General features: G+C 43.5%; 1 pseudogene; it reads left to right on the forward strand.

Moving 5' to 3' along the window:
* The first annotated feature begins 5,914 nt into the window (after window positions 1-5,914).
* On the forward strand, window positions 5,915-25,318 carry LOC124681080 (annotated as a pseudogene).
* Window positions 25,319-26,272: the final 954 nt, after the last annotated feature.

The raw sequence follows: 26,272 nt of genomic DNA on the forward strand, positions 1-26,272 counted from the left end.
TTTTATAGCACATAGAGGATGACATGCGGGTCCCATGAGCCGGCGGGTTCCTCAACGTTTCAAACGTGGCATGAGATCGAAAGAAAAGGCAAGTGACCAAATATGAGGAGCCAAAAATAATTCAAGAAAAGAAAGTTTTATAGTACATAGAGGATGACATGCGGGTCCCATTTAGCGACGGCGGTATCACCGTTTGAGAGGCGGCGGGGGATCAAAAGAAAAAGGCAAGTGACCAAATATGAGGTGCCAAAAATAATTCAAGAAAAGAAAGTTTTATAGTGCATAGAGGATGACATGCGGGTCCCGAGTTAGCGACGGCGGTATCACCATTTGAGAGGCGGCGGGGGATCGAAAGAAAAAGGCAAGTGACCAAATATGAGGTGCCAAAAATAATTCAAGAAAAGAAAGTTTTATAGTGCATAGAGGATGACATGCGGGTCCCATTTAGCAGCAGCGGTATCACCGTTTGAGAGGCGGCAGGGGATCGAAAGAAAAAGGCAAGTGACCAAATTTGAGGTGCCAAAAAAAACTCCAAGAAAAGAAAGTTTTATAGTACATAGAGGATGACATGCGGGTCCCATTTAGCAGCAGGGGTATCACCGTTTGAGAGGCGGCAGGGGATCGAAAGAAAAAGGCAAGTGACCAAATTTGAGGTGCCAAAAAAACTCCAAGAAAAGAAAGTTTTATAGTACATAGAGGATGACATGCGGGTCCCATTTAGCAGACGGCGGTATCACCGTTTGAGAGGCGGCGGGGATCGAAAGAAAAAGGCAAGTGACCAAATATGAGGTGCCAAAAATAATTCAAGAAAAGAAAGTTTTATAGTGCATAGAGGATGACATGCGGGTCCCATTTAGCAGCGGCGGTATCACCGTTTGAGAGGCGGCCGGGGATCGAAAGAAAAAGGCAAGTGACCAAATATGAGGTGCCAAAAATAATTCAAGAAAAGAAAGTTTTATAGTGCATAGAGGATGACATGCGGGTCCCATTTAGCGACAGCGGTATCACCGTTTGAGAGGCGGCAGGGGATCGAAAGAAAAAGGCAAGTGACCAAATTTGAGGTGCCAAAAAAAACTCCAAGAAAAGAAAGTTGATTGCACATAGAGGATGACATGCGGGTCCCATTTAGCGGCAGCGGTCTCAACGTTTCCAAGGCGGCAAGGGATCAAAAGAAAAAGGAAGTAGCCAGAAATCGGGGGGTCAAAAAAAATCCAAGAATAGAAAGAATTTTGGTTCATAGAGGATGACATGCGGGACCCATGATCCCGCATCGTAAACGGCTCGATCGGAGAACGTTGAACGAGATGGCGCGATCGAGAAAAAAAACAATGCCGAGAGAGGCTGCCATCCGGGCCCTACATCCCTCGGCGGTGCGGATTTGCGTTGACTCGGCCGGCGAACCCGAGAATTCGCGATGCACCACGTCCCGGGCCACCATACGCGACGTTTTGGCCGCTTTCGTCGGGCTAGGTGGCCTCAAAAACGAGAAAAAAAAAAGTTTTGACATGCACCACAGAGGGACCAAAATCGTCGGCCATGGTACACCATCAACCACGGCGCGACTTCAACTTCGTCGGCCATGGCAACTTTTCTTGTAGTGTATGCCTACAGTATTTTAATCCTGCTGTTTACTATAATCACTACTGCTGTCTTTATTACACTGCTGCTTATATTTCACTACTGCTACTGCTATAAAACTGTTGCTACTGATAAACTCTTGCGAGCAAGTCTGTTTCCAGGTGCAGCTGAATTGACAACTCTGCTGTTAAGGCTTACAAATATTCTTTGGCTCCCCTTGTGTCGAATCAATAAATTGGGTTTTACTTCCCTCGAAGACTGTTGCGATCCCCTATACTTGTGGGTCATCACGCCACCATTCCTTCGACTCGGTGGTTCAGTTGGCTCGTGACATAAGGGAGAAGGAAGAACTGGCTGAAGAAGCTAAGAAGAAGAAGGCGAAGGGGAGGGAGCCTTCGCCACGTAGTGATGTCCGTTTGGCTAGGTTCTTGTTATCGAACCTTTTGAAAGGACACGGATGTCGCCTAGAGGGGGGGGGTGAATAGGCGATTTAAAACTTTTACGAGATGGGCTTAACAAATGCGGAATAAAACTAGCGTTTACTTTGTCAAGCCCAAAGCCTATATAATATGGTTCACCTATGTGCACCAACAACTTATTCTAAGCAAGAGTTCACCTATGTGCACCAACAACTTATGCTAAGCAATACAAGCAAGTATGTGATAGCAAGATATATATAACTTCAAGCACGATAGCTATCACAAGGTAAAGTGCATAAGTAAAGAGCTCGGGTATAGAGATAACCGAGGCACGCGGGAGACGAAGATTTATCCCGAAGTTCACACTCTTGCGAGTGCTAATCTCCGTTGGAGAGGTGCGGTGGCTTAGTGCTCCCGAACGCCACAAGAGGCTCACCTTCTGGTGTGGTTGCTCGATGCACACCAACGCCACAAAGGCCTCACCCCAAGATGCGGTACTCACACCACACACCGAACGCCACGAAGGCGCCTCACCTAAATCTCCGGTGACCCTCGCCACAAAGGCCTAGGTCACGGTTCCACTAAGGGATTTCCTTCGAGGCGGAAACCGGGCCTTGCACAAAGATTGGGGCACACATCCACAACTTAATTGGAGGCTCCCAACAAATCGCCACAAAGGCCTAGAATCCGTCTAGGGTTCCAAGAACCCAAGAGTAACAACTTTCTTGCTTTCACCTCCACGAATCACCGTGGAGAACTCAAACCGATGCACCAAATGCAATGGCAAGAACACCACAAAGATGCTCAAGTCGTTCTCTCTCAAATTCCAACAAAGCTACAAAAGCTATTGGGGGAATACGAGAGGAAGAACAAAGGGATTCACCAAGAACACCAAGATCTAGATCTAGAGAGTTCCACTCACAAAGAGATGGATTTGATTGGTAGAATTGTAGATCTAGATCTCCTCTTCCTTTTCCCTTAAAAAGGTTCAAGAATCATTGGAGGGATTTGAGGTAGAGGGAGCTCTCAAAAACTAGCAATGGAGGAGAGCAAAAAGTGTGTGAAGCAGCCGAAAAACGAGAGGAGGAAGAAGACTATTTAAAGGGGCTGCAGGAAATCTGCCCGTTGGGCTCGTCCAGAGAGAGGCCGGCAGTGCCGGCCCGTTATGGCCGGCAGTGCCGCTGGCAGGGAGCGGCTCGGCTGGGCGAGCGAGGCAGCGCGGGGCGAGCGAGGCAGCGCGGGGCGAGCGAGCGAAGCAGCGCGGGGCGGCGGGGGAGCGAGCGGAGCAGCGCGCGACTGGGCCTGGCGAGCGGCGCGCGGTAGGCGGCCAGCAAGGGGCGGAGCCTGGGCTCGAGCTGGGCCGGCCCGGCAGTGCCGCGCGCGGGAGCCGGCAGTGCCGGAGTGGGCCGAGCGGTACTGCCGGCCCATCAAGGGCGGTAGTGCCGGCTGCCTCCTCTTTTTCTTTTTCCTTTAAATCAAATAGAAGATAAACTTCAAAAGACAATATCTAGAGTTTGGAAACTCAGATCAAGACGAAACCAATTTTGTTGGAAAGAGGACGAAAATATGGAAACTAGTTGGGGGTGATTTTCTATTAATTTTAGAGGTGCAACACCTCAACATGATAAACCGAGAAAATCACCAAACTCGAAAACACAATAAGAGATCTATGCAAAATCCGTTTTCGATGAACTAGAGCTTGTCATGAGAATAAGCACAAGCTCCAAAACATCACATGGATAAGATCCAAATAACAACCAAGAAAGATGATGCAAGGATGCAAAGGTTTGAGCTCTCTCCGAACGATACGATCGAGTTACTCACTCGAGAGCCCTCTTGATAGTACGGCAACTAAACTATAAACCGGTCTCCAACTACACTATGAGACCGGTGAGAAAGAAACCCTATCAAGAGAAAACCTTAACCTTGCGCGTTCCTCTTGAGCTCGATGAAGACGATCTTGATCACAACAAGATGAAACGCCTTTCTTGATTGTGCTTGCTTGATGAAGTCTTGTGGATTGCTCCCCCATAATCCACCATGGGAGAGCTTCTTCTTCGGCACATCTTCACATATCCATGGTCACCATATGGATGGCAAGATTCAAGCAAATGATCTCTTAGAGATGGCTCATCTTGAACTTGCACTTCATTTCTTCATTCTTCATCATGTTGATGTCTTGAAGTAACTTGAGGGCTCACTCCATCTTCATCTTCAAGACATACTTGAAACTTGATATCCTTCATCAAATTCTTCTTATTGCAACCTTGAAGCCAACATATGGTTCAAGAATTGCCTATGGACAACACCTACAAATATAACTCAATGCAAACATTAGTCCATAGGGATTGTCATTAATTACCAAAACCACACATGGGGGCTCCATGCACTTTCACCTTTATGTTGTCGAACCTTGATGTTGTATGAACTTTGATCTTTGTCCAACCTTGATGTCGTCGAACCTTATTGTAATTCGAACCTTGATGTTGTGTGAACCTTGATGTTGTCGAATCTTATGTGTACTCTGAACCATTATGTTATCTGATAGATGTTGTGTGCAATGTTGTATTCAAAAATGCTAAAATATGGTAGCACTTTTCATGATGTAGCACAAGTCAATGTGTGGCGCCCTTGCCGAGTGTGGCGCCGATGGCATGGGCGCCACACATGTCAATTTATATGTCCAAAACATCCAGGGGCTTCGGGCGCTGGCGAGCCTATTTGTGTGGCGCCGAGGGCATCGGCGCCCAACTGTGAAGTGGGCGCCCTTGGCATCGGCGCCACACGTCACCAAAACGGCTAAGTCCCTGGAGAATTTTCTTACGGTATGTTTGGGGCAATTATTTTGTTATGTGTGGCGACCATGGGAGCGGCGCCACACGTCCTGCCACGTCGGCTGGTCAACCGCGTGCAGCGTCGACCACGCCACGTCGGCATGGATGTGTGGCGCCGCTCGCGTGGGGCCACACAGTGAGGTGTGATGCCGATGAGAAGGACGCCACACAAAAGGGTTAGATGAGTGAAATAGTTTGACTAGAGGGTCGATCTGTGCTTTTATTTTTTCATAAAAGTGTTATTTTTCCGTAAATCGCCACGTTAGCCGTGGTTCGAGAAATCGGAACATTGTTTTATGTGTCGTGATCGTCTTGGGGTGTTTTCGTTTTTTGGATGGGGTGGAATAGAATGGAACCATTCCATTCCACTGTCACAGAACCGTTCCATCCCTGTGTTCGGTTTGGATAATTTTTTTTGTCACGGAACGGTTTCATCCCTGTTTTCGGTTTTGGAATGGGATGAGAATGGAATGGAACGGGTGAGATAGTCACCCGATTAATTATTCTAAACTCGATTAATTATTTGCTAAACTTGATTAAGTAGTGCTAAACTTGATTAATTATTGCTAAACTTGGTTAATTATTGCTAAACTTAATTTATCAGCATATGACAGTCAACCGTTCCACTTGGTCCGACCGAATCGGCCGGACGGATTGGTTCCGCATCTGAAGTATGCCATTTCGAAGAACCGTTTCATTTCATTCCATCCCTAAACCAAACGCAATAATGAGTTTTAGGAATGGAACAGTTCCATTCCATTCCATTTCAGTCTATCCCATAACCGAAAGATCCCTGCTCCCGCGGCCCCGGAAATCGGGACGACCTTTTTCCACGACCAGCGCCGCCTCCGCTCCGTTGGGTAGTTTCGGCATAATAAAGTGCGCGCGTCTCCCAAAGCCAAACCCACCCATTGCTTCTTCTAGGTTCTTCTACATGTCAAGCAGGAAGCGCCGAGGAGGCGGCCGCACCGGCGGCGGCCGCACGGGCGGCCGCGGAGACGGCGGCCGCGGCGACGGCGGACGGGGCCAATTCGACGGGTTCGCGCCGGGAAGCAGCCTCAACGTCTCGTCGGGCACGGCCTACTTCGCCGACCAGAACAGGATGGGCCGCATGAGTACGTGCGGATACCACCAGCTCCGACCCTTATTCCGTCTCGTTTCTCCTTCCCCATTGTTTCGCTCTTCGATCCGTTCGACCGGAGCTTCTCTAATGGCCGCCGCCGCCGCTTCTGCTGCTCCTTGCTGTGCATCTAGGTTCCGACCAGAGGGAAGGGCTGGATCGCATGCTCAAGTCGGGGATCATGGAACGCCACATGGCCGAGACGGGCGTCGACCCCAGAAACGTCTGGAGTGAGAATCCCCCGCCCTCCTGTCTCGCCCCCTCCGCCGAAATTGCCTTGCTTGCTTTTTTTATTCGTTGCGAGGATTGGGGGTTTGACTCTGAGCGCGTGCGCGCCTTTGGTGTGTCAACAACATTGGGCGTCGTTGTGGGAATTGCAGTGAGTAGATAGATAGATAGTTCTAATTTCTAGTAGGTTTCCCTGCGTCCGATCTGACTGGCGGTTTACTTGGTTGCGGAATCATGCTCCATTTCTCTGCACGAGCAAGTGGGGATAGACGCTTATGTATATAGGAATTTGTACAAGCGCCCACGTATTGATTTGGTGAATCTAGTAATATATACTAGTAGGAAAAGGTAGTATTTCAGTTCCTAGTTGTTGGTGTTCATACGGCAGTTGCTGTATTGATGCAGGCGCAGCTTCTTGATACTCATGAGTTGTTACTGAGTCAATCGGTAGCTGTTACTTTTTGTGATTTGCTTCAATTTTCTCGAAGAAGCTTTGAGTCATGCCTCTTGAAACAAAATGTTAAAATATGAATTGGACTTTAAAGAAGTATGTGCCTTAGTGATGTTTTTTGGAATTTGTGTTTTGAAGGGATGGTTGACACTAGTTTTTTAGGCAAAACAGTGAGGAAATTCCCCACTGCTGTTTTTATAAATTAAATTAACATAGTGTAACTATGTACAAGGTTAACCAAGCTAAAAGAAACTCAAAAAATAAAACTATCCAGTGTTCATTGCTAAGTCATTCTTTATAGTTGACAGTAACAGTAGTGGAGCCAGGATTAAAATAATTGGTGTACTGACATAAAAGTAATCCACCTGAGCAAGTTTAATTTCACACAAGTTGATGCTACAGAAAGCATATCATGCTCTAAAATTCTCCGTGTCCCACAAGGTTCTCAAATTGGAACATTTCCTCTTCATGTTTTAGGTACTTTTCCTTACATTTGATAAAAAACACACGATCCAACTTGGTACATTCTATGTCTGTGTACTAGTAGCACAAAAATCAGCAAGACCTTGAATAATGGAGAATTTAGAAATTGACTACGAAGGAGTCGAAGGAAGTTACCACTGTCTGATGCATATCTGAATTTTCCAGCCCAGTCTCCCAAGTCGGTTCTCACTGCTGGTCGTGGCACCGTGTCAATGTGAAGTTGCTCTATAGGACCAGTCTGATTGTTGTGTGATGTTGCAATCTTGGGCTTCATAAGAGTTGAGAGGTGGGAGTTGATTGGGACTTTGGGGAGAGAATGGAGGAATGGTAGTTCAGGAGCAGACTGGAACAAACTCGTTTTTTGTGTCCATTTATTCTTTGGTATATATGTATATTTTACAGCGTTAATCACTATATTTCCAAAATTAATGGTTGTTCTACAGTTGCTCCGCCCACGATACTTGATAACCCGGATAAGGACCCCAGTGAGTCGACTGACCCTGCGGAGATGGAGGACTTTGGACCACTCCATGAGGCAGCATGCACGGGGAAAATTGATACATGCAAATACTTGGTGGAGGAGCTTGGGTTTGACATCAATTGTGAAGCTAATAATGATTCGGGTATGTGCATGTATTCTTCCTAGATTAAATGTGTTTTCCATTTATTCGATTTTGTCGGTAACTTAAAAATAAGCTGTTATATGTGACGTAAACATTATTCGGTGTGTTCCTTGGAATTCCACATCTTGATGCTCTGGTTTCTCATACCATGTGGCTTGCTATTCCCATTATGAATTGCATGCAAACACTGATTATGTGGGCTCTTTGCTTGTAATATGTGTTCTTTTCTCCATTCTCTTCCGTGTTCATTTTGTTCACACGCTTTTCTCCTGTACTGTCTCTTTTCACACTGTTCTGTTAGCCCGCTGCAATGTGGTTTTGGCCCATAAGAAATCCATGCATATATTTTTTTGTGCATCACATTTTCTCAGTCCCCTCTGCAAAGCTTAATGCATTTTATTAATTTAATTTTCTTCGGTATTTCTTTACATGATGTGACCATGGGCAAACACGTGAATTTAAGAACTCCATGTAAATGAATGCTAAATACACGGATGGGATTTATGAATGGCAGTTCCTTCTCCATATACATCTGCAAAGTGATTTATGTTTCTAGCATTGCATCTGCGTTTCTTCCAAATTGCTGATGGAAAAGTCCCCTTTCAGGATTTTTTTTTTCCAAGTGTTGCTTTTTGTATGGCAAAGTTGTAATTGCGGTCTGGTATACTATGACGTGTTTATGGAACTTTGTGATGGTATGGTAAGATTTCTATGTATGATCTGATTGACTTGCTTCTTTGTAATTCTTGGCAGGCATCACACCTTTAGCTTGCGCAGTCTTGCGTGGCAAATCAATCACTGTGAAGTATTTGCTTGACAAAGGGGCTAATCCCGATAAGCAAGACAACAAAGGCTTTGCTCCTCTGCACTACGCTACAAAAGAAGGTTCTCTCTCTGCACCTGTTAATTGTTAACACTTTATATCTTTACTAATTCATCGCACACCCAAGGAAGTTCTAAATATTACTGTTTATTTATATGTTAAAGTCCATGCCTGATCTTGTTACTAATGACCATCGTCACTTTGTTTCTAATTGCAGATTTACATGTTTGTACTTAAAAGACTGATAGTATATTATATCTGACACACGTAACGTTCCTCATGGATTTATTTTTTTCCACATTTTTGGCTCTTTGTACTCTCTGGAATGACATTGAATTCAATCATGGATTTGCCCGTTATTTCTTAAAAGGTTGTCATGTGAATCGCGGTATATGTGCATATCTTGAATGGAACACACTTACTTGAGTGATATAGCCCTGATATATTTGTGTCCATTCTTCCTAAAATAAGAATGTCTAAAATAAAGTATTATTCTAACATTACCGCTTATTTTTCCTTCTTTTTCATAGGGATGGACCGACTGGTTCGACTCTTGCTGTCTAAAGGAGCTAGTGTTAATGTACTTTCTTGTGAAGGGACGCCACTACATGTTGCTGCCTCCTATGGGAAGTCTGGGATCATGCAGATCTTGTTGCAACACAATGCTGATGTAATAAGCAATTTAATATATAGCAGTGGAGGAGCATTACTACGTATCTGTGTAACTATTTTTATTTTATGTTTCAAATGACGTTTTCTCTAAAAACTTGTAGCCACACAAGGTCGTGGCAGATTTAGGCACTCCCATGGCTGCAGTTCTTTCTGTTGCTTCCGGAAGAGTTAGTGAGTCTGCTGTTTTGAAGTGCATGAAACTCCTTGTCAAGGTCTGGTAGACAATTCACCCTCTTTTTTTTTTCTTTATCTTAACTGGTGCAGGAACTCAGTGTGGATTCTTTACTGGATTTCTTTATTATATGTGACCCGCAAATTTCACAACATTCACTTGTATCCACAGGCTGGTACTAATTTGAATTTCACAAATCCTGATCCTCCGTTGGTGATAGCAACTAGCAAAGACTTATCTGGATGTGTTGAGTATTTGTTGGAGGCCGGTGCAAATGCCAATATTCCGAGCAATCATGTAAGTCTTTGGCTCTTGCTAATTGATGTTGTTACTTGATTGTCATTCTTCTTGGTACTTTGTCGACTGATATTGGTGCGATTTTGTGTTGCCTGTCAACTGGCCAAATCGATTTCTCAATTTCATAGTGAGAGCTTATACACAGCTACATGGGCCTAATGGGCTTTTACTCTACACATACAAGAGATACACTTAAACTATAACTAATACTCTTAACATTGTCGACTCTTGGGAAATGCTATATCTTGATAATTACATTGTTTTGTTTCTAAGATGCTAACAAGATGGACCATATATGACTTCTGTTGACACATGTTGTGATCATGCTCCATAAATATTTCTGCCTTCTGTTTTACATAACAGGGCTGTATGACACCAATAGAAATCGCTGCAAACTACGGCAGAAGAAAGCTTGTTGAGATTCTATTCCCGTTCACTTCACCCATTCAAACTGTGTCAAACTGGACTGTTGAAGGAATCATTGCCCATGCAAAATTAAGGAAGAACAAGGTACGAACCAAATTATAAGCTCAGTTATTTCGACGTTCTGATTTGTGGCACCTTATATATTACCGTTTCTAAGATTTAAATATGTCTTTCGTTCTCTTTGGTCTCGTTCACTAAATTGGAGCAGCTCAATAATTAATATGTCAAATATAAACTAGAGATATCAGTTACTTGCACATTGTCACCTAGTCTAGGAAACAAATCAGTAAGCTATGAATACACAACAGAGAAGCTGTGGTCAATACTCAATAAGGAATCTGATATTGAAACGAGAATGTGCCCAGTATCTGCTTGAAAGAAACCAGAACATATATAGGCTGTTAATGGAGATAAAATTGTGTTATTCACTCATGCAAGCCAGTCAAGGAATTTTGCTGCACATATTCACTGCTTTTGAGTTGTTGTCATTTCAATTTTTTGTGGAACCTGTGGTTTGGACTGGAAGTACCACAATTAGGGAATTCCGATTGTTTGTGGACCCCCTCCCTCCCATAGGAGGTGGCGTATAAGTTGAACGGAATTGTCTCTTAAGGTGGCACGGGTGACAGAAAAGCGATGATTTTCCTGTTCTGCCCTTGGTTATGATTCAGACTGAGCGCACCAGGCGAGGTAGAAGTAAGTGCTCCAGCCGTTTCGCATGCATGCCACAGACTGTCTCTCTCTCTCTCTTCTCTTTGTACGTGGCGCTGCTCTGCCTAGAGCCAGAGCGCATCATTGGTCCCATAAAAAAACCATCAATAATTGCTCTCAATTGGCCTTTGCCTGTTCTTAGTGCATAAACCCTTGTGATCATTTCGCGAACTTTGTGTAACTCTTCTACTTCTAGTAAAAATTCTGGTGTCCTTGCCCGATAATAAGCACTAGCAGGTTGGTGAAGCATAATCCTCGCATGAGGGAATGCTATACGCTTGGTGGGTTCTCCTCCAAGCGGAGCCGAAAGGACAAAAAGCGACTAGAAGGGGGGGGGGGGGGTTGAATAGGAGCTACCAAGTATAACTTTTTCAATTTTTATGTTGGTTGCGGAAACGTAAAGGTGAGTGCGGAATAGTAGATATGACCCTATATGAAATGCAAGCACAAACAAGGAAACATCAAATGCAAGACAAAATGAAAAGGAAGCGGTACGACCGGGGAAATGTGCAGAGACGAGGTTTGTTTCCCGTAGTTCCCTTCACAAAAGGAGGTACGTCTACCTTGAGGAGGTGTGGCACCACAAAGGTGCGAACCGCCACAAAGGTGTCGCCTTATTCCTCGTAGGCACACCACAAAGGCGTTCCTACTTCTCCACTAAGCAAAGCCGGTTGAGGTGGCTAGCCTTCACACAAGGTTGGGGCAAACTCCACAAATGATGGAGGCTCCCAACAACATCACAAACTAGTCACAACAAGATCTAGGACGAGATGCTCTTCCAACAAGAAGGACCCCCACAAAGGAGATATAGGGTTTCCAAGTCCACAAAGGATGAGTAGGGGAATCACGAAATTTCTTGGGTAGATAGGTAGATCTAGCCCTCCTTCGATTCCCCAAGTTTGGGGGGATTTGGTTGGCTAGGGAGGGAGATCCACACGCGCCTTGTAGCCGTTGTGGTGGCCGAGGGGGCGGATTATCCGGGGTTATTTACCCCGGAAGTTTCGGCCTCCCTGCTCAGCAAGTGTGGACGGGGCGGATGATCCCCCCCCCCCCCCGCGCGGATATTTGGGGGCGGAAGAAGATAACTTCCGGGCCCTATCCAGTAAGATGGCACGCGCGGCATCTTCGTGGTGAAGGGCGGGCCGGATGTAAAACACATCCGGCCCACAATTTCCGGCCGAACTTCCGGCCAAGAAAATCCTGTGGATTTCTGCAGAAGAGGGGGCCGGATGTAGATCACTTCCGGCCTCAAACTTCCGACCAAAGTTCCGGCCTGAACAAAACCTTCTAAAGTCCTTGGAATGTAGTGGCTGGAACTTCCGGCCGCTTGGGGGCCGGATAATCCGGCCTGTAGAGAAAAACTGCTTATTCAAATCATCAACAAAATGATCTTTCTCCTCACAAGTTCTCTTCCACCAAGTGCAAGATGACACACCCAATTCAAAAGAACCAGAAACAAGATCAAAACAAAAACTGGGTCATCATCCATAGTGCTAAAATTGATTCCTACACACTTGAGCACATATGGTAAAATTCTTATTCAAGTGTTGTGGTCAAACACACAAAACCTTAGAAGTCGTTTGGAAGCCAAGCTTTCATTTCGTTTGTACCATTTTGAAATGAATACATGTATTCATTTCATTTACATTGTAATTCCAGAAATGGACACTTGTTTGGTTGCCACGGGAATTGCAAATGACAGCAGAATTCAATATTGAATTTGTAAATGGCTTCCATAGAGAAACGCAAATGACAGGTCTCAGCTTGGAATTGTGTTTACCCATGGCGTCATTTTGCTGGATTTCCTAAATGAAATGACGGCCCAATTTTGTGGCAACCAAACAGCCACCTATGGAATTCTAAAATGAATTCCAGGATTCCAGGCCCAAATGATGGATACCAAACGACTTCTTAGAGATAGAGCATGCTCTTTCACTAACTCTTGTTCGTCAGCAGAAAACTGCCATGGCCCCCTCCTTCCATCCCATGAAGAGCTGGATACCCCTTTCTCTACCTATGATCCACTATTACAAGGCCATGATGAGTCTTGATGAACAAGCCAGCATTGTTTCCCACGATCTCTAGTTTGGCTTGGATGCCGATGCTCTTGTCAGCGAGTCGTATCCGGCATTCCTGCACATATGCCGACTCGGACGCCGTTGGCTGTGAAGATGCCTCGGATGCATGACATAGTTCCCTTGGCTGGCGATCATCTTTACAGGGAAGTCACATACATGGATGATGGTGTGGAGGGCGCACGTCCGTGCCCTCCAAGTTATGCACGGTAAGGTCCAGCACCGCATCGATGATGCGCTGCGCGGCGAAGTCCAGAGGGCGGAGCACCCACGCCTCCAAGGCCCAAGCTGGGAAGGAAATCTGACGCCGCCTCGATTGACCCTCCGTCTGCCACCGCGTCCTACCTACCCTCTTCAGCATGGCCGTCCCTCTGTGCACTGCCTATTGCCTAGCCAAGCGGCTGCCAACAAGCAGAGATTTGGCGGGGTCACAAAAGCAGAGGAAGGGGTGAGAGCGAGAGCTGTCCGTTCGTCCGTTTTTATACCCGTTAAACAGAGGAAGAGCGCCGTCACAAAACTATTTGAATCAGGCGCCAATCTTTGAAATCGGCAGTTGCTGGCGCTCAAATCCTTAAATTGGATTGAATCCGGCGCCATTTTTTTGTACCTCTGCGATTTATTTCTGCTGTGACGACCCGGGGGAGCTCGCCTGCCTCGCCATGGCCAATAGATGTGGTTTGCGTGCGGGGCCGCTCCCCTTGGCCAATCCATTGCATGTGCCTTGCTTGAAGAGAGAGAAAAGATCAAGCGAGAGATTTGGGCGTGGGTATCGAGGGATAATGCGTTGGAACTCAGGGGTATTTTGGTCCAACAATCGTCTTTTGCATTTCTGTCTTGGTTCCAGTGCAAAATTTTATGCGCCACCTCCTCCTGGGCGCAAGTAGTATAACTAAACTACTCATGAGTTCAAGTGGTAAAAGTTGTTTCTGTGAAGAAAGCTCTCAAATTTGCTAGTTTGAGTTTTGTGAGTTGTTAAGCTGCTCCATGTTCATTAACTTGACATTTTAATGTATCATGGGTGGCCTGCTTGATCATCGTGGTTAGAGCGAGCTAAGTGTTAAAGATAGCAATGTTCAGCTGAAATTAAATGCAGAAAAAGCAACCAAGAAACAGGATTCTAGTGCAACAAACCCCTGTTCAAAGGTAATATTCATTGCACATGTTTCCTATAGGAAAGCTGCATTATATATATATACTGCTAATATGCATGTCTTTTTCAATGATATATGATAAGAGAGGTGATAAAGATAAGAAGGCTGAGCTGAAATTACTTGGTGCAAAAGCAGTGGAGCAGAAGGACTATGCTAGTGCATCAAAATTCTACAGTGAGGTAGTATACTGTTGCGCCGTCATATTGTACTACGAGAGTGCTTTCTTAGTTCCATATTTGTAGTACATAGTGAATTATAGAGCATGAATGGAATACATTATGGTTTGCCCACTTCATTCTGGGATGACGGAGTGTGCTTTTGTTTTGAGAATCAAGCATACTGTTTGCTTTGATGCAGGCAATCGAAGTGGATCCTGATGACGCTAACGCTTTATTCAAATAGGAGCCTCTGTCATCTAAGGAGGGGTGAAACAGATGATGCTTTGCTTGATGCTAATGCTTGCATAAGGCTCCAGCCTGATTGGCCGAAAGGCTACTATCGGAAAGGAGCTGCCCTCATGTCGCTCAAGGTCAGATAAAATTGCAATTTGATATTCCTTTGCTGTTATACATGTCATGCCCTGTGTAGATAATCCGCCTTTTGTTTTTATCCCTAGGAGTATAAAGAAGCATGCGATGCATTCTTGGCTGGAGGGAAACTGGATCCTGCAAGTGCGGAGATCCATGATGCATTTTGGTAGGCTTTCCATCTGTTGCCTTTGTTTTCTTGAAAATATTTCCTCAGGAGTAAGCATTACTTAAACAGTACCGGGTTTTGATTCCAAACATTTTTTTTCATCTTATTTTTTGAAACTTCAACAGTAGGAAAGACCCCTACCTCTTATATATTTTTGATCTGTGTTATTATGCATATTATTCTGTCCATAGTTAATAGTGTAAAGCATGTTTTGTGAATCCCATTGCTTGTGTGCCTATCAGTTTCTGTTAACTTGTTTTTCTCATGGTGTATATAGTGTTGCAAGGATATGTTGCGCCCCTATAAAAAAAACTAAGGAAAGCCTTGAGTTATAGCAGTATTAAATATTTATGCCTTCGGCATGGTAGTAGGTACCTTCCAGGTTTCTTAACATTTGTTACATCTCACACATTTTCAGGGAAGCAGTTGAGGCAATGAAGAAAGAATATTCGGCTCGACAAAATTCCAAGTCATCGGATTAGAGCTTGGGCGAGTTCCCTGCTGCTGGGTTTAGTGGTCGTTTGCTGGCTTCTGTTTTGTACACTTCTGATGAAGTGGCGGTTTCTTTTTTTTTTGGTCTAAACATACGGTGAAATGGTGAGAACGCTAAGCTCCCCGAAACGGCGACGTGCCTTAACCCATTGTGAAACACTTGGTGGCTTGGGTCCTTTCTGTTGCCATGGCTGTTTGTGTGCGCACTTTAATTTACCACCTTTCCTAGCATGAAGGATTAGGATTGCAAGAGTTCGCTACGTGATTTTTGTACAAAGATTGTAGTAAGGTACATAGAGTACTCAGCTCGTTCAGAGCTAGGGAGCTGTTGTCTCACAGGCTGAGGGGGAGCTAGGGAGCTGTTGTCTCACAGGCTGAGGGCGTTTTTCACCCCATCCTCTGTTCTTGACGAACTTGTAGACCGCCTCAATGTTGCCCACCTTCTGGCAATGCCTTTTGCATCTGTGATTACTTTTGAGATGATGTTAGGAGTGTTGAAGCTGCTGATGATGAAATCGCGACTCTCCCTTGTCTATCTGGAAAAGATTGTTCTTGTTGCTGCACTATTGAAATTCCTGGAAAAGTCGCAAAGCAACATGAGTAGGCCGAGAGTTGCTTTTTCAGCCGACCTTGAATAACCTTAAGGTGTTTTAGATTTTACTTGGCAACATGAGGAAGATCGCCCCAGTGTGGTCTTGATTAACCGACCTCAAATAACCTTGAGGTGTCTGAGATTTTACTCGGCAACATGAGGAAGATCGCCCCAGTCTAATGTTGATTAACTGACCTCGAATAACCTTGGGGTGTTCGAGATTTTACTCGGCAACATGAGGAAGATTGCCCCATTCTGATCTTGATTAACCTCTTTATTGACCGGCTATGTGATTGTTTCGTCTAGATTGAATGCTTAATTATGGAGAGTTTCAGAAATTGAGATAGCCGGAAACATGACGAAAAAATGTGACTTGGGGGTAGGTAGCCCTATACACACCCGGGAGTGTGCCCTAGCGTTCGAACTTTGGGCGGAAGGCAGGGATGGGGTGGGTATTGGAACCTCTAGCCAGATAGGCGGAGCCTTTCTTCACGAAAACATGAGAGGATACCAAATACGAGATCCCATAAATTCTTACGATTTTATTCTTCGTGTAAATATTTAGGTTGTGTTTGGCACTGCAACAGACTGCGATAATCCAGCCTTGTTAACTACCTAGATATTCATCTATTTTTTCTAGAACTCAGTAGGAGATCTGCATGTCTATATATTAAAACAGAAAACTTCTGTAGTTATGGTAGAAGCTATGGCAATGAGAGAGGGGTCATCTCTGGCAAATTCGATGGGTTGCAACCAAGGAAAAAAATAGCGCGCTATAACAAAATAGCGTGGGTCTAAAAATACGCTATTAGCGTGCTATAGCATGCTATTAACGCGAATAGCGCGCTATAGCGCCGAAATAGCATAGCGTCGACTCTTCAAATATGCTATAGCGTGCTATTAGCGTTGGAATAGCGCGCTATTTTTTTCCATGGTTGCAACCAAATTATTGCGGAGTTAGATGCCATGGAAATAATCGAGGCTTGCACAGGTGAGCAAGTATTGTGATCAGATTCTTCATCAATTTTCGCCGACTGTGTAGATATGGTACACACTCGATTGGGATGGTAGACTTCAAACATCGTCCAAGGAAAGCGAATCAGCTCGCGGATGAATTAGCTAGAGTTTACTTTAGTAATAAAATTTCCTATAATTGGATCGATGAATCTCTAAGTTTTCTTTTATGCAAACTCATATACGATGTAACGGTTGTTGGTAATTAATAAAATCCGCAGCAACGTCTTGTTGCTTCCCTAAAAAGGACAGAAAAAGTTTGAAGTACAAGTTCATTGGTGCCGTAGTTTGGTCGCTCGTCTATTTTATTGTCTCGCTAATCTATATTTTTCCTTTGCTCCAGTGCCTAATTTTTCTTATATTAGAGAGGGGTTTCAAAAATCCCATAGAATCATTTTCTATTTTTCTTTGCCGACTACATACTCACTACTTGCTAAAAAAATATAAGTCATATTTGCTTTATATAAGTCAAACCATGTTTAAGCTTTATCAAGTTTGCAAGAATAAATATGAACATCCACATAGTAAATGAGTACACCACAAAATGTAGAATTAGTCAAATTAAACAATAAAAAAAGACGGCTTCAGAGAAACCTACTACTCGAGGGTTGCTCGGGTGCTCCCCCCTAAATGTAAGTTGAAGAGTCATAGTTAGTTTTTTTTTTGATGTGTTAGGTCCGCCGAAACCCATATCCAACCCTATGTGTATTGATACAGACGCCGCGTAAGAAGGAAAAAGAGGTCACGTGACCAGTTAACGATCTCATCTGCCTAAGTACCGCTCCACATCGTGCATGCTTTGTTTTGAAATCGTAGATACGTACAAAAAAGAGGTACGTCACGACGCGGGCCATACAGGCCTGTACATGACTGTACGAACGGTGGACCTACACTAAAATTATAATCTTACCCTCACTTATAAACAGGTATGAAAAGATCTCCACCGTTGTTGTGCTTAACGCTCCCAGGTTTTTTCCGGGAAAGGAGCACCGGAGCAGAAGTGCTACTACTCCGTGCGACTCAGTATGGAGTAAATCAACTGATAAAAAACGTGATTGCTCAATCTTCGCCACAGCTCCCGGTGCCGCGTAGCCGATTTGTTTGCTCCCGAGTCCCTGCCTCCCTGCCTACCCACGTTCTCCCACCTTCCCCTCCCACTCCCGCCTCCTTCCCCTCGAAGCCACCGCCTAAGCCGGCAATCCCTGCGCTGCACGACCCCCCACACCCCATCACCTAGCCGCCGAGGCCGTCGGAGCCGCCGTCCGCCGCCGCCGTAACCCTACAATGGAGTCGTCGCCGGCGCCGTCCGTGGACAAGTCACACTTCTACGCCATGATCGACTACAGCATAAACGGTAAGCGCACCGCCGCCGCCCCCGCCCCCCGAAACCCTAGTCCGCATTGCTCGTCTCCCTGTCTCTAACGGCCAGCTTCTCTTCATTCTCGATTCCTTCAGCCAACCCCGGCTCGCTGGAGAGCGACTTGGTCCAGGCGATACAGGATGGGGATGTGGACGACCTCAAGGGTGAGTACGCGCGCGCGCCTACTTAATCTACGCGCAACGCGGCTGTTGGCGTTGCGCTTGCTTGCTTGCTTGCTTGCAGGAGTGCATCGCACATTATGATTGTATCTGTGCCGCGGGAATTTCTAAGGCGGTTGACATTGTGGTGAATTCACGTTTAATTAGTCGTTTTCAGTCAGATTTGGTTTCGTGGTTCTACAGGGGTTGCTTAAGATACTAAGTCATCATTTGGAATTTCAGTTACTTTTTTTTCCCATTTTATTATGATTCATGTGTACATTCTTGGGTCATGTAGAGATGGTGAGTGAAATGGACGAAGAGGAAAGGGCAGAGCTTGCTGACATGGATATATGTGGCTCTAGCTTGCTACAACTGGCCGTGTACCTCGCTCAACTGGAAGTATGCAAGTACTTTGTGGAGGAGCTCGGGTTTGACGTCAATGCCGGTGCCCTCTGCGGCGGTGTGTAACTTTTTGTTGTGCTATGTTAACCCCCTTCTTGCTTCTTATTAGTTTGCTTTCATGGACTCTGGACTGCCAGGCAAGCTGTTAGCCTGTTACCTGATGTAATATGTTTCATGCTTGAGATCAGACAATGTTCGTTGCTAGTTCTTTTATGTTCAGTACACAAATGTTCTGATGATTCTGGAAAAGCTATATTTAGAAATTTCATGTGAACACAAGTGATATTGTGCTATGACAATTAAAAGCAGTACAGTTTGATCCTTGCTGTCTTAGTTTTACACTTCTATTATTTGGTGATACCAGTACCAGCTATTGGCCTGCAGTTTATCAGGCTTCAGTTGTTTTTGGTATGATTTATAGGGAACTTAGGGGAGTTATATTAATCCATGTTTCTGTGTTTCTTTGTTTCCGATCAAACGAAACAGTTTCGTTTGAGAAGTTTATATATTTACTGAAATTTTGACATCCATGTATTATTTGAGTACAAGCTGCATTGAATGTGACTTTGGTTGAGTTACATACTACCTGGATATGCTGTTCTTTTGTCACATTTGAATCGTGTTCTAGTCTAGCACTACACAGGGTTGGCTGCCTCCCAGTCCCACCACATTAGGAAAGTACTCCCTCTATTTCAAAGAATAAGGCGCCCTCGTTTTTCGTGCTTTTTGTTTGAACAAGATTTACTTCAAACATATAAAGGTTGTTTGTATAAAATTAGCATCATTAGAAAGTGATTTTCAATACGAATCCAACGATACTAATTACATATAATATAATCAAGATTTTGTTGCTCAATTTTTATGGTCAAAGTTCGTCTTGGAATACGTGTGCGCCTTGAAACAGAGGTAGTATCAATAGGCTTGGATTTCACTCACTGGATCAGAGAAAAGCCTGGGCTTTCGTAAAAGCTCATATGCACAGGCATTCACTCACCGGGTTTTTATAAGTTTGTTTGCACTTTCTGTGGCATACCACTTTTGTCGATAACCTTTTGTGCTTGCTTCTTTAGAAAAACGGAATGGGTTGTGATCCGATATGTAGTTTCCATCACATCATTCCGTATACTTTGGTACTGTTAAGTCATAATTGTGGTATACCATGCACTATCCTACAACCGAGTGTTTTCACCTTATATATGACAGACCGAGAGAGGTGTTGATGATCTAACATGATACTTGTTTGTTGCCAGGTGTAACACCTCTGAGTTCTGCAGCATTGTTTGGAGAAGTAGTTATTGCCAGATATCTTCTTGACCATGGAGCTGATCCGAATAAGATAGAAGATTCAGGCTCTGTTGCTCTTCATAATGCTGCAAAAAATGGTCTCTCTCTCTCTCTCTCTCTCTCTCTCTCTCTCTCTCTCTCTCTCTCTCTCTCTCTCTCTCTCTCTTATGTGTGTGTATTTATGTTCACGGATGTGAAGTGCTAAATAAGAACAGGTGAATGCAAAATTGTAACCATAAACCATGGTTGTTGGCATCCACACGAATCTGGTGTCTAATTAGGTAAAATGTTTCGGATGCGGGTAACGGTATTGACCCACCTGTTTAAGGTTCCTTTCGAATTCAACTGCTCATTCTGTTTTGAACTTTTGGGAATTAACATCTCACTTTCTTATCTAAATCTTTTTTTATGAGAACTTAGAGTTTAGATTAGTTCTCTAGGTGTGCAGATACCTGCATATTGTTTTGGTTTATTTCATGATTGATACTACGGAAAGGGTGGTTGTGGAGCTCTTTAGCACACGTCTTATAGCAATTTATTTCATTGTTGACTTGGCCAATTCATTTGTTTGCACAACGCTTGCTCTTTATGACACTAGCATGTTATTTGTATATCTTATCCAGGGAATGAGGGAGTAGTGCGTTTGCTGTTATCTAGAGGGGCCAGAGTTGATATAGCTGTCGCTCATGGCACACCACTGCATATTGCTGCTTCCTATGGAAAGACTAGTGTTTTGAAGACTTTATTGGATCACCATGCTGATGTAATGTGTAACTTACATACTTCATCTATTTACAATTTTGATACCTGGTTGTTATGAAGCTCTTTAATAATTATTTTTACCATATTTTATGTTGACAAGTTCAATAACTCATACATATATTTCTGTTCACTTCTCTCCCTCCGTTCTAAAATAAGTGTCGTAACTTTATCTAGATTCGGATGTATCTACAAATAAAGTTGCAACACTTATTTTAGAACGGTGGTAGTAGTTCAAAAGAGTGTTAGGAGTACTAATTCTAATGGCTAACCAAGTTTAGGTAATCTGTACAAGTAATATTGCCAAATTTAGGATACTTGAGTTATAGCAATCTGAAATATGCGAAGTTCACTAGTGGTGAGTTCAGACAAATTTTATTGTTGCATATAGTTGAATATGTTCGCATGGGTATTATTTTCTGATGTTGTATCTAGAATTATATTGATGTAACCCGTTGAATCATGTCACTTATGTGTAGGAATTGATTTTATACTCTTAAATTTGTAGCCAAACAGGGTTTCAGAAGTTTCAGGTACCCCTCTAGTTACGGCTCTTCATTCTACTAAACATGGATTGAGTGAATCTGATTCATTGGAATGTGTCAAGCTACTTGTGAAGGTCCGGTATCGTGTTTTCTTGCTTTGTTTCTTCACATCTTGATTACTCCGCATGAACCCATTTGTTACGGTATAATAAAAGAAGTTGTTTTGTTATCTGATTTCTCTATATGTATGATCTATGTGCATGGCATTTCGCTTTGGATAAATGCGTGCGCAGGCTGGTGCTAATGTGAATTATGCTAATCCAAACACTCCCTTGGTGGTGGCAACTATGCTTGGCTTGGCTGAATGTATTAAGTACTTGCTGGAGGCTGGCGCCAACCCTAACATTTCAGATAAACATGTGAGCTTTTGGTCTTCTATTTTTTTCCCCTTTCTTATCGTGGTGGGAAAGCTCGTGCATATGGTATTCTTGTTGTCCATGGTATGCATGCACTTTCTTGTGGCCTGGTGTTGCATGTGTATGTTTGTATCTTTCTGTACTTTGTGCACACCTGTTGGGTTTACGCGAAACTATTTGTGTTCATGATACTATATTGCTACTATATTTCTATTTTCTTTGTAAGGTAGTCAGCACCAAGAAAAACTTCATGAAATCTCTTAATGAATGAATTCCAATGGAAAACCACTTCCATCAGATTCTTGCTAACTAAGTAATTACTTTGGTGATGTGGTATATTGAAATAAACTTCATCCCATAAAGTTTATCTTATTTCCTATGTTACTTCATGGCAGGGCCGTATGCCAATACAAATTGCTGCAAGCTTTGGAAGAAGAAGCCATGTGGACATTCTATTTCCTTTCACTTCCCCCATCAGAGCAGTGTCAAACTGGACGGTTGAAGGAATTATTGCTCACGAGAAATTAAATTGCTCAATTCCCAAGGTTCGACTTAAATTGGAAGTTTTCAAATATGGTCCTATGATTGTTTATATGCCCTTGAACTGTGGTACAAACTTTTGTGCATATGGCAGGATATTTTATCATTTTGCAGGATTTTTTCCCACATTTTACTTGCTTCAGAATTAGAATAAAGTTACTTGATGGAACTCTTCAGTGGACTATTTGCATCATCATATTTAGACTTGATGATAAACTTGGAATTCTTAAAGGTGTTGAAATACTAATTAATATAAGATAGTTTTGGACCTCTATTGATAAATGGAAGGCATGCATGTACAACTTAATGATGTTCTCCTAGTGACCTGCATAGGATTCCCACAGTGGGTATTCAAAGTTGCACCAATATTGTTCTTGTAAATCATACATCTTCACACTATCAAATGTTAATCTACAATTTTTCTTATGGGGAATCTACAGTGTATTGAACACAAAGTATAATGTTCTCATCTTTAACTTGCACAAAATATTCTGGGTGAAGGAAGGTGACAAGGCAATCAGACAATTATTAATCATCTATTACATGCATTTTAACTTATTTTCTATTAATTTTTTGAAGAAAGTACTCTCTTAACACCAACCGTAGCTATAAAATGAAATAGAAATAATTGATTCAAAGTTTAAACTCCAGCACTACTATCCTGCAGAAGACAACAAAGCAAAAAAAATTGAGAATAGTTTTCCTATTTGAATGAGGAAAACTAGCCCATTTGAATGAGCAAAACTAAGTAATCCCGAATGGGCCGTATGTCGAAACCGCAAATTGAACCCTTTACCTTGGATAAAAGCCAACTAAACCTCCAACCAACTGGCATGTCTGGATTTCTGCCGTTAATGGGTAACAAAATCTTTATCTTCATCACTTTCACTATGTATATATGACCAATGTAACTACATACACTTATATTTTCTGCTCATTGTGATGTCATGTCGAAGCCTAACCAATTTCTCCCTAATTTATGTTTATGATTTAGGATGAGTCTTGTCACAAGATCGAGGATAGAATAGCTGAGCTGAAATCTCAAGGAAAAAAGGCAGTTAAGAGAAATGACTTCCTTGGTGCGTCAAACCTCTACACAAAGGTATATTCTTGCATACTTTGACTCCATTTCAAAGCAATATTAGGTGTCTTATGCAGTCTTGCTTAGGTTCCATCTGTTCAGTCAGTGGCATTATCCTACAATGAACAAAGTACTTTGCCACACTTTTTTTCCCCACCCATGGGCACCAGCACCTCAGTTTCTTTGTTTATTAAGAATCAAGCACCCTGTGGAAGCTGGGCCTCGAACACGGGTAGACGAGCACACAAACGCTTGCTGCTACCCAACCAAACATTGCTTGGTTATAAACTCGACCCATGGGCAGTAGAATCCAGGGCGTTTAATTAAGAAGAACCGAGCAAGCATGATGACACCAATCGCCACCAGCTGGACCATCTCAACCTTCATCCTCCATCCCAGCATCACAACGTATTAGTCTAACTAGTGGATGGGTCCATTCATTCTCGGCACACATCATTCCACAAACCAACTGACCCCTCTCATGTTACGTGCGGCCTGCTAACAAGAGCTTTCCACCAGTCCATACCTATTTATCCAATCCACTATCTGATGGTCATGAACGAACCAATGCACTAGGACATATTCTCTTTCCTCTGTTTTTGGCCGTGATCGTGTGGCAACTGGCAAGTGATCAAACTCAGCAGTGTACCCAGCTCTTCGGCTGGGTTGGTGCAGTACCGAGTGGTGAGGGTGTGAGGAGCAATACTTGGGGTTTTCTGCAAGTACCACCGCAAGGCTGAGTGTTCTCCAATATTTACTATACTAATTTCAACTATAAAAAAAGCTCTGGGATGTCTTCCAGGTTTCTGTTAGAGTAATTTTACTAGTAACCTACGAAGAAAGCGTAAACCAGAAGGAAATCTAGCCCTGCTGGAGAAATTTTCAAAAATTAATCTTGGCTTCTGCATTATGGAATATGGAAACAACCGAAGTTTAAACTGACCACAAAGTAGAATAGTTTCTAGTCGTTATATTCTGGGATTTGGCTAATATCATATCTTCATCTTCAATTTATTGCAGGCACTTGCGCTAAACTATTTTGATGAAACGTTGTATTCAAATAGGAGCCTTTGCTACCTAAAAATTGGCAAAGCACGTGAGGCTTTGTTTGATGCTGATGTATGCATTGCAAAACGACCCGAGTGGGTGAAAGGATACTACCGGAAAGGAGCTGCTCATATGTCGCTCAAGGTCAGAAAACTTACAAGAGTTTGCTAGTCATCTGTTGCCATTTTTACACTGTGTGTGGATCATCTCTCCAATGTTATGTCCGCAGGAGTACGAGGAAGCATCCGAAGCTTTCCAGGATGGACTCGAGCTGGATCCTGGGAATGCCGAGATGGAGAAACTGTTGTGGTAATGTATTTATCTGCTATTTATCTTCAGGGTTGTCATGTCGAAACAGTCCATCTCGATTATGCATACATGGGCCAAGTTTTCATTTTTATCTACTTATTACATATTACATATTTGATCTACGATTGTTGATTCAGAAAATTAATTTAGCTAATTGCAGAAGCATGAATCTGACAGTACCACATATATTTATGGGAGCGTTGTGGAATTGAGTCAACACACGATGACACGAGCACGTAGAGGTTAGGAGCAACGCGCTAGGTATAAGCACTCGCTGAAACTTATGGGTGGCGAGAAACAGAAGTATCATTCAAACAATCTTTGAGCTGGCAATAAGTCGCTTTCAGGATTAGAGAGCTCATCACTACTAACCTTGTCCTTTTATGCTGACACACATACACCACAGACTGATTAGGGAAAGCTCATGTTCTTTGATTTGTGGTGCCTATAACCGCTGCAACACATAACTTTAAAAAAAATCGTTGGGATTGTTTCTACCACCATTTTCATGCATGATGCCTGCTATCACGTTAATTTTGATCCATGTTCGCAGGGAGGCTTGTAAGGCCATGGGAAAGGACCATCCTGCTGGAGGAAGTATCAACTCAGCAGATTAGTCAGCACCGCACTGTTTACGCATGCCTTGTTTTGGCTGTTTGATGTCAGTCTCGTAGTAAAACGTGTTTACGGTTCTGTTTTGCGCCAAACTATGACCCTTTGTTGACTGTCTAGCTCACAGCGAATCAAAGGGCCAAATGCAACCGAAGTTGCAAGATTTCAGCTATCTTTTTTTACTTGACTTTTTTTTTTGCACTAATGGGTTCACATCGCATTCATGTGGCATATGCTTGTTTCGGCTTTGGCGGGTCGATTGGGACTGGACTTGAGCGATCTCGTCTGTTCCGCTGCATTTTTCGATAAAGAGCATATATTAATATCGAGATACCAATTACACTTAGCCTCTGCAACAACATCATGTTCTAATAGCATAAAGAATTCACACAGTAAAAAAAAGAGAAAAATATAAAAAAAGGTCTCGCTAACTTGAAACAGCAACATTGACACCACCAAGACAATACTAGAAGATCAGTTTCTAAGAAGGAAACAGTGCACAAATGCTGTCGTCGCTCGATCAGGTTTTCACTCTAAAGCAAGTCCTCACTCTCAAAACCAATGTCTTCAACAAGAACATTCCTATGTCTTCAACAAGAACATTCCTAGGCATAACCAATTAAGGTTAGACCTTGGATTTTCACCCTGAAAAATAGAACTATGCCAGTCGCTCCCACATACAAATCGTTGTTTGAAGTCACGAAGCACCAAGTCAATTCCACCTCACCACCAAGAATCGATCACCATTGCTCTTCCGCCGATCTCGGCTTTAATGACCTTCTCCTCCAACACCATGGAAAGAAAACGAGCTCCATGATATTAACATCCAACAGAGCTTCGAAGCACTCCCTCTGAAACCGAACGGTCAGGGTGTGTGCCCGAGGGGCCCACACCACCCCTAGGCGCGGCCAGGGAGGGGGCCGCGCCCAGGTATGGTGTGGCCGCCTCGGTGCCCTCCT

This window comes from Lolium rigidum, unplaced genomic scaffold (assembly GCF_022539505.1).
Source record: "Lolium rigidum isolate FL_2022 unplaced genomic scaffold, APGP_CSIRO_Lrig_0.1 contig_33551_1, whole genome shotgun sequence".
NCBI classification, from domain to species: domain Eukaryota; kingdom Viridiplantae; phylum Streptophyta; class Magnoliopsida; order Poales; family Poaceae; genus Lolium; species Lolium rigidum.